This window comes from Neomonachus schauinslandi, chromosome X, assembly GCF_002201575.2.
Source record: "Neomonachus schauinslandi chromosome X, ASM220157v2, whole genome shotgun sequence".
NCBI classification, from domain to species: domain Eukaryota; kingdom Metazoa; phylum Chordata; class Mammalia; order Carnivora; family Phocidae; genus Neomonachus; species Neomonachus schauinslandi.
In genome coordinates, this window is record NC_058419.1 from 126,397,286 (window position 1) to 126,407,530 (window position 10,245).

Consider the following 10,245-nt stretch of genomic DNA (forward strand, 5'->3'; position numbering starts at 1 on the left):
TGAGGGATGAGAGGGACGCTGGCTGGAGTCTGGCTCACAGTGGACAGCACACTGTTGGCTCTCCCCAGTGTGGTGTGACCCGGTGGGGCGAGGAGATGCGGGGGACCCCAGGGTCCTTGGTCCTGAGACATGAGAGCCTCCTTCAGCCCCAGGACTAGCCAGAAGACAGACACAGGAGACAGGAGGGGCAGAGACCTTTACGAGGGTCACTCTGTCCCTAGACACCGTCCATGTTAGAATGAGGTCCATGCATGAGGGGCTCTCAGAGGGTCCCAAGTAGCTCTCGGTGGAAGGACCCCCATGGCGTGTCTCAGCTCCTGGGTCTCATCCCAGGAGCCGAGCGCCTGGGGATGGGAGGTGTAGCCCGGGATGGACAGGAGGGGGTGAAGCAGACCCCTCCCCCCAGCCGAGCCCGCTTCCCCACCCCGGGGTCCTGGCTAAGCCCCTCCCCGTTTCTCCATTCCCTGCCTTTAACGTAGAAAGACCTTAACGGCGGGTGTGCTTTTCTCCCGAGACCCGCGGGACAACAAAGGAGGCCATGTATGCAGAAGCGATTGCGGTGAAGAAACACGGAAATGTCTATACAGATGCCGCATGCATAAGGGATGAGCCCGAGAGCAGAGTAGCTGGAACAGGCCGCCACTGCAGTGGTCCCTCTCACAAATTAAGTGTCAATGCCCCTGAATTGACAGCGATTCACCTGGTACGTGACAGAAAAACACAACTTGGTGACAGGAAAGCCGAAATGCTCCCGAAGGAAATTAGCTACATTCCATGTAAAACGTTTACAACCCGGCTGTTTGTGTTGCTTCAAAAACACGGATCACACAGACTGCCACAATGTTTTAGATCAAAAGGGGGATGTAAATGCCTATGCAGGGTTTTTAATTTTTTATTATTTTTTGGTAGAAATTTTTCCCATTAAAACATCAGTTTTGTCTAAAATTATTACCTCCTGGAAACAAAAAGCACATTTTTGTCCCAAGAAGGAAAAAAAAAAAACAATTATGCTATTCAATTTGTGGCTACAAAGATGTTCTGTAATACGAAGTAATAAAACAGAAAGAACAATATAAAGTAAGAGTTACACAGATTAAATTGCCCTAATAGAAACCTGACAGAGGGGAGCAAGTGCGCTTTATTGAGAAAGCTCTTACAAACGTGTAATCAATAAGAAAGTTTATACATCCTGTCTCATGACTTGATTAAAAAATTCTTCTATTTATTAAATAAGTCCGCATTGTTCTGAGATGTAATGAAACAGCTGCAGTGGATCTGGGGTCATTTTTCTTCGGAGAACAGTCAGCATTCTGCACAAACCTCCTGCATGTTCGTATAACTTCTTCTAGTGCAGACATGCAGGACTGGGATGATTCCGGTTCCTCTCCGAGATGACTTCTTAATTCCACTATCGTGGACTCTCTCCACAAGGGACGAGGGAGAAAGGACACAGAGTAACACAGGTGCAGGGCATTGGGACCCTGCATTACCCCCCCAAAAAACCATGTCCTCTTTGCAAGGAAACCACACCAATGTGATTTAGGACAATTTCTATTTCCAATGTGTAGGACAATAACAAAGAGTTTTAATAACCGGGATTAGATACCTGAGCTGGCAGCCTCCAGGGCAGCCTGCCCAGACTGGGCCCTAATGCCCCAACTGGGGGGACGCTGATCTTATACTTGTTTAGTGTGGCCAAAGGCACCTGTCCCCACAAGAGTGGTGGCAGCATGGGGAGCACTCAGGTGTGCACAAAGCACCAGATGTTACAGCAGCAGTGACGCCCAGTGGCTGGTGCCCCAGCCTCCCCAGCTGGGTCTCTGCCTGCCGTGCAGGTGGCTGTTACAGGGCAAGGTGAGTGGGAGCTTGGGAGGTACAAAAGGAGAGCATCCATCTGCTGCCTGCTGGTCACAGCACCCAGCCTCAGCTCCACCACATGCACCCCAACTCCAAGGAGCCCCACCTACAGGAATGCATGTTCATTCAAATGAGGTGCCCACCAGGTACAGAAAACCATGCTGCCCGTCCCCACCTGGCCTCAGTAGGCACTTACCTTTCATGTCCTCTCCTGAGCATGACAGGGAGAGAAGTGGGGTGGGCAGTGAATTTGCTCCCCAGGGTCACCTTGTCAGCCAATGTCCCTCCCCACCACCCACAGACACACACACACACACACACACACACAATCACACACTTGTACACACATGGTCACATGTACAAACACACATAATCACAGACAGTCACATATTTCCACACATAATCACACACTTATACACACAGTCTACACTCACACAACTACACATAATCACATACTCACACACGCAAACCTCTCCACAAATATTTTATTCCTAAAACAGGGTGCAGGCCAATATCAGTGTGGAGCAATGAGACTCTGAGGTGATATTTTCCCAACTAGGAGGACACTGGGCACTGAAACTGTAGGGTGATGGCTCACCCCTCACTCACCCCCAAGAGGGCAGGGACCTCGGTTCCGGCAGCCCCACGTCTCTTCAGAATGTTCCAAAATGCTGATAACTACACCATGTAATAGGAAGATTTTGTAACATTCATGGGTGGGGAGATGGTAGAAACAACACCTCATCGGAATGTATGAATAAACATCCCCTTTTCCGAGTCACCTCTATTTCAAATTACTGCAGCCTGCATGAACAGCAAGGGCACTGTCCTTGGGGCTGGGGTCCCAGCAGTGGACAAAACTAGGTCCGCCCCCTCGGGGGTACATTCCAACAGAGGCTGGGGTGGTGCTCCAAAGGGCACATTAACTCTAGAGAGTCAGCAACACCTTATTTGATGTCACAGCATCAACATCCCCTTACCTATAAATCTTTCCCCAAGCCTTCTGCTTCCAACCAGGATTGAGTAACAGGGACTAGATTCATTCTCCCACATGAAAGAAACAACCCCAGAAATGTAAAAAACATATGAAAGAATGGTTTTCAAGACACAGGTCATCAGGCAATAGAGCAGTGATCCCCGAGGTACAGGAAACAGGGAAGTGAGTTCTCAATTGGTCACTACCTGGAGAGAGTTTCCAGACACAGGCAGCAGACCCAGGTGTAGCCCTGCAGACCCCCGAAGTTGAAGACCTAGGGCTGAGAACAGGGGAGACCAAGGAGGTGAGATCCAGAAAGGAGACACTACACAGAGAGAATCCAGAGATGCACAAAGGGTCTCCTTGTGTCTTCAGCTAAATGTTGATGAGCACATGCAGGTGAGGACCTACCTAAGACCGGGGTAAGAATCACCTGAAAGGATCCAGGATCCAGAGGAATGGGGCTGGGTACTCACCCAGGGCTGGGAACCGTGCATATTCCCTGAGCCAGACTAGAAAACCTAACTCACAGGGCTGTGGGTGGTTAGGATAGCCAGCAAGACTTTGTCTCAGTGTTGGAGAATCACTAGCTGTAGACAAAACACCTTTTGGTTCCACCTAGCAAATCTTAAAAGCAAGACCCAAAGGGATCAAACCATTTCCAAGTGTACTTCATAACAAACCTCAACAATACTTACATGAATACAAAAAAAAAATCCAGCAGCGTCCAAAATAAAATCCACAATGTCTGGTATCCAATGAAAAATTATCAGGTGTACAAAGAAACTGGAAAATATGACCGATACAAGGAGACAAATCTATTCATTGAAAACAACTGCAAACTGTACCTTATGGTAGATTCTGCAAAGACATTGAAACAGTTATAACTGTATGCAGCATGTTCAAAAACTAGAGACAAGGAACATAAAAAAATAACAAAATCAAACTTCAACAGATGTAAATAACAACGTCTGAGATGAAACACACCATATGGGATTAACAGTGGGTGAGATTAGTGAACTTGAAGATGGAGCAATATGAAGATATAACGATAAAAACTATCTCAAATGAAACAGAGAATGTATAAAAATTGTGTAAATGAACAGAGCAGGCTGGGAGAGAGATGGAGTTGGGGAAGAGGAGGGAGGAAAAACATTTGAAAATACACTGGCTGAAGACTTCCCAGATTCAATGAAAACATTAAACACCAAATCCAAAAATTCTAACAAACTCCAAGCACAAGAGACATGAAGAAAATTACATTAAGGTACGTTGTAATCAAACTGCTTAAAACCAGTGTGAAGAGAAAAAATCTTAAAAGGAGCCAAGGGAGGGGGAAAGATGTGGTCCATATCTAGAAACAAGATGACCTTTAAGGCAGATTTCCCATCTAAACAACACAGATAAGAAGGCAGTGGTGCAACATTTTTAAAGTTCTGGAAAAAAGAAAACTGTCAGCCTGGAATTCTATACCCAGCTAAAGTACTTCTCAAGAAAACCACACATGTTTCCAGGCATATGACAGCTGAGAGAATGTATCACTAACATTTCTTGTTGTGCAAAATGTTAACAACGTTTCATCCTGCAAGACAGAAATGTTCATGGAAAATAGTATCAGAGGGAAACATGGAGCCAGTCAAAGAAATTAAGAATGTCAGAAATGGTAACTACATATGTAAATATGTATACCACTTTCTTTATTACGTAAATCTCTTTAAAACTTTCCCCAGCCTGGCTATTAATGGACTGAATGTGTGTGCCCCTGCCCCAGATTCATATGTCACAGCGCTGACCCCCAGTGGGATGGTATTTGGAGGAGGGGCCTTCAGGAGGTGATTAGGTTGAGATGAAGTCACGAGGTGGCGTCCTCATGATGAGATTAGCAACCTTATGAGACTCCTCTGCACACATCATGTCTTTCTCTTTCTCTCCACCGTGTAAGGACACAGGGAGCAGGCAGTCATCCTCAAGACAGGGTGTCCCAGCAATGTCCTGTGGAAATAAGTGTCGGTCATTTTAGCCACCCCATCTCTGGTGTTCTGTGACAGCAACCCTGAGCAGACTAAGAGATTGGCTTTAAAACCAACCTGGCAAAATTAAATGATCAGGAAAAGATCTTTCTTCCATCTTCAATCCTTTCTCTGAAATTGGTAGTGAGCAGCAAGTCTGTCCAAACACTTGTCGGAATAGTGAGAATCACATGCCAGGTGCCTATGAAAGACCAAGTGCCCGCACCCTCCCTGGTTATGGTGGATTTTCCAGGAGTTTTCTGGAGCATCCCCAGTATTTGGGGTGTCACTGGCCATTTGGGTCCTCCCTGTTCCTTTTATTGCTCTACCCATTGCTGCCTTCAGAGCGTCCCTGCGCTGTGCAGCTTTGTATGCACCTCCTGGGGCCGCTGGAACCAGTGAGCCCAATGGGAGAGGGGGCCCTAAAGCAACAGGAATCCATCCGCTCCCACTCTGGAGACCAGATGTCCGAGATCCAGGCGGGGCAGAGTTGGTTCCTCCTGGGGGCTCTGAGGGAAAAGTTGCTCCTGTCCCATCTTCTGGCGCTGCCAGTGATTCTTGGAGCCCCTGGGCTTATGGATACATCCCCCTCATCTCTGCCTCTGTCTTCACGTGGCTTCCCCCATGTGCATGTCCATGCCCAAGTGTCCCCTTCTTACAGAGACACCAGAGACATTGAACCAGGACCAACCTGAATGACCCCATTTGCACTCAATTACCTTTGTAAGGACCGCATCTCCAAATACGGTCACATGCTGAGGTCCTGGGGGTTAGGACTCCAACATGTGCATTTGGGGGCACAGTTCAGCCCCTAACAGATGTGAACTGCACACATCTTTCATCTTTCTTGCTTCATCCCTTTGCATGGGCTGTCTCTCCCATCTGGGATGGGCTCCCACTCTCTCATCCCATCCCCTCCCCCCTGGCTTGCCCCTCCCTCCCCCCCACATTGCTGACAGACCTCAAGCATATCATCCATCTTTCCCCCAAACTGTGAGCTCCTCCAAGGTACATCTCACTGGCTTCCACATCCCCAGGACCCAGCACATTACATGTGCCCCACAAGAGTTTTGAAATGCCCCCAGACTGTGGGGCACAACGGGGTCATCCTTTTATTCCTTTAGGACAAGGAATGATATTCATGCATGCTTCTGTTAAACAAACCAGTCTCTCTGAGAATCGGGAGACCAGCTCCCAGGGGGAACTGATTCAATACGGAAGGAAGGAGGAAAGGTGGAAGTTTCCTCACAATTTTCATGTTCACAAAAATACACACTTTCGCAAGTAAAGAGAACAGAAGACACGCTGTCCACTGCCCCCACTCATGCTGGGTGAGCAGTTAATGTGCTTTGCCTGAACCCACTTTCCTCGGAGTCCACACAAGAAAGTAAGTCTCTGTGCATCTCCTGAATTCTGACCGGACCTTGGGCAGGACCAGGATGAGGAGCCAGACCCAAGGAGGGAGGATCTTTTGGGGATAGTTGGACATCAGAAGCATCCCTGCGTTAGTAAGTCAGGAGAAGAACCTGAACTGTGAGCTCCTGCAGAGACAAGAGTGTGCTGGATGGGGAAGCGTGGGGGCCTTAACGCTGGACATTGCGTCAGACTCCACAAGATGTATTGAATGTCAAGAGGGTCCCCCTTTCTCCAAGCAAGTTGGTGTGCCAGGAAAAATGTGGGAACCAGCCACCTCCAGGAAAGACGTGCAAGCACTCTGCAACCAGGAGGAGAAAATGTAATCTTGTGCGATGAGAAAAAGAGTAACCTCTGCAGAAAGTCAACCCATGGTATAAGTCCACTCTGGGCTGAGACCCTGACATCCGAGGTTTCACGCGCTGTCTCCTCGGCGGAGCGCACGAAGTCTGGAACACAAAAATGTTAACCAGCGTAGGAATCCCTGAGTCTTGCCACCCACCCTGGCACAGCCACCGAGTCTCATCCTTCCCCCACCTGCTCGCCAGAAATAGAGTCGCTGAGCACGTCCACTGTCCAGTGGCAGGCGCGGGAGGTATGCCCGACAAATGTCGGCTGCACGCTTTGCATGGGATGTTTTTAGAGTGTTGAGATCCAGTCCACTTGTGCTGTGGCCAGAAATAGACTCTCCCGCTCAGATGTGCAAGGCGTCCAGGAGACGCGGGCTTGGCAGCATCTCGTCTCCGCCTTGGTCTGCACGGCTGCTGGGACAGGACATACAAGGTGAACACATCCTGCAGCGCCCACCCGTACCGCACGTGGGAGTCCATCTCCCCTGGACGCCTCCACATTGGCCCGTTCATCCTGAGGACTCGCAGTGATGTTTTCCTTTTAAAACCAACAAGAAAACCAAAACGGTGTTCTCTCTGCTGCTTGTCACTGTGGTTCTCCACCTGTTTCTTCACCACAGTCTTTGCTTAAGTGCTAGAAATGCAGCTCGATGGTGCTCTTGGCTCTCAGCATCTGTCAAGGGGTCCCTCCTCAGAGCTCCACTGGCTTCGATTCAGGCTTTGTGCACTTCTCCGTGTTGCAGTCATGCGTTTGCACACCCACAGTCCCCCAGACAAGGAGCTCTCAGCTGCAGTGCATCTGGTTCCTGCCTCACTGTAGCATTTTTCACACGGTGCCGTAACTATCCAAACAGACGTGCCCATACCCGCTGCCCCGAGGTGGGATGCACACCCCATATGTTTCCCCATATACTTGCAGCATACAAGACTGGGGTCATCATGAGCTGTGGGTCCAGCCTGCGGGATGCGTGAGCCGAGGGCCCTCTCTGCTTCTGACGGAAGGGTATCAATTTTGACAAAAGAGGTGGGTGCAGAATCCCACAGACAGGTAGCTTGCTTCCTGGGGGCCTTGTGTAGCCCCACGGAGTGGGGTCAGGTCCGGGGGATGCCTTCTGCACATGTGGTGTCTGCAGGGAGTGCTCCCCTCCTGAGGATACCTGGCCCTTGTCATTGGACCATCCTGCAGCAAGCTTCCCCACCTGCCCCCCACAACACCGAGAGATGCCACACAGCGAACACCTAAAATCTACAGTCCAAGGAGCGCCTGGGTGGCTCAGTGGGTGAAGTGTCTGCCTTCGGCTCAACTCATGATCACAGGGTCCTGGGATCGAGCCCTGCATTGGGGCCCACATTGCATCGAGAGCCCCGCATTGCATCGAGGCCCCGCATCACATCATGCTTCCTGCTCAGCAGACGTCTGCTTCTTCCTCTCCCTCTGCCCACCCCCCTACTCATGCACAAGTGCTCTCTCTCTCTCTCTGTCCCTCAAATAAATAAATATAACCTTTAAAATAAAATAAATCTACAGATTCAAGGGCAAGGCCACAGAGGTGGGGACTGTTTCTGAACCCCTGTCCCACCAGGCTCGAGAAATCGCCAACGGGCCAGACACAGCCCAAACCCAGTGGGAGGCACAGTACCTGTCCACAGACCCAACCCCACAGCCACCCTGGGGAGGGTCAGCTGCAGGAAGCTGTGAAGAATTCACTTCATGGTGCAGGTGTGAGGTTGAAATCCATACAAGAAATTTCAAAGCCATCTTGACAATTCATGAGTTATAAAAATAAGGCAAAAAGAGAAACCAAATTATATATAATAGAGCATACTCCATTATATCATTATGTGCTATGTATACATGTATTATCTAAAATTATATGTTATACAAAGTAGATACATGTATAATATACATATGTAATATATACTTATGTATTATATGATATATTCTGTATTATACATGCATATTACATAATGTTATGGAATAATAGATACATAATTATAACACATATAATTTTTGTGTATATGTATACATGTATCAGAGACACTTTGCTCATCTCCACGCCAATGAAAACCTGCACTTACAGCCTCAGATGGTCTTCATGGTCTTTTTGTGCATATATGTGCTCTCTATAAACAAATGGTGTACTTGTATTTATTGTAAAGGAAACACATCTACTTTTAATCTATTTATTATCTATCCATCCATCTCTACATCCATCCATCCATCCATCATCCATGCAACCATCCATCCATCCATCTCTCTGTCCATCCATTCATTTCTACATGTATCTATCTATCATCTATCCATCCATCCATCATATCTATCTATCATTTATCCATCCATCCATCCATCCATCCATCCATATATCCATCTATCTATCCATCCATCATATCTATCTATCTATCTATCTATCTATCTATCTATCTATCTATCTATCTACATCTCTTTCATCCCCATGTCTGGAAGCAAAATCAAACTCAATATGTGCACTACTTTTCAAAGATTCAAGGGCCCATTGTCTCTGTGCATTTTCAGGGAAAGAACTTGCATTGTCTTGAACAATGCGATCAGGTTTAGGTTTAAAGTGGGTCAGAAAGGAAGCTGAAGTTAACAACCCACTTCTTTCGTGTAACCCAGTTCTGACTCTGCCACACTCTTGGCCATTAGAAAATGACAGCTGGACAGAAAAGTTCACCAACTGTGCAGGCCAGATGTTTCTTGAGCCAACCTCAACCCTGGTGGCTGTGGGAACATTCCATGCTCCTAGCGAAGGCTTTCCCTGTACGTGAACCTCAGAGGTGCCACCCACTCTGAGAGGTCACCCATCACGTCCTCAGGAGAGCATGTGAGGAAATGGAGCATGTCCCCTCTTCCCAACACCTAACACCATCTTGTCCCATCTGTGTTGTGGGTCTGGCACCATGCATACCATACAGACCCAGCACTGTGTCTGCTCAGACCCCGAAGAGCTCTGCGTCCCTGTGACCCCAAGAAAGGCTCACAAAAGAGTGTGTTTCTGTCATGGAAGTGCCTGACGGTGGTTCGACGCCGAGGATTAGGAGTTAATTACATACTTCAGATTCTGGAGCCAGACAGTCATGCAGCTTTAATACCATGCGTGGCTGTGATTTCCTGAAATCTGCTGGTACATAACCTCTAGGGCATGAACAAGAGCCCTTAAAATAACCCAAGTTATGTGCTGCCAAAACAAGACTTAACTCAGCTGTCCTCTGAAGGGGCATTCTTTCCACCCGGACTGCTTAGGAGGACACAGCAGATGGCTGGGGCCCGCTCAGTTGGGGCATCCTCTCGAGCCTTGGGATCAGCAGCAGTAAAGGACTGTGGTGAAAGGGGCAGCCCAGTCTGACCAGTTTATCCCAAAAAGTCCCACAGTGCTGCTTAAGACCATCGTCCTGGACTTCGTGAGCACAGCAGTCAAGCCTCTGTGCTGTGTTCACTTCCCAAAGTCTTTCCAGGTTGTGGATGTCCTGTGGCCGTGTGACAGATGAACACACACTGGGGGCCTGAAACCACAGGAATTCATCCTCCCCTAGCTCCAAGATCAGAAGTCTGAGATCCAGACGGGGCAGGACCACTGAGATCCAGGCGGGGCAGGGCCGCTGAGATCCAGGCGGGGCAGGG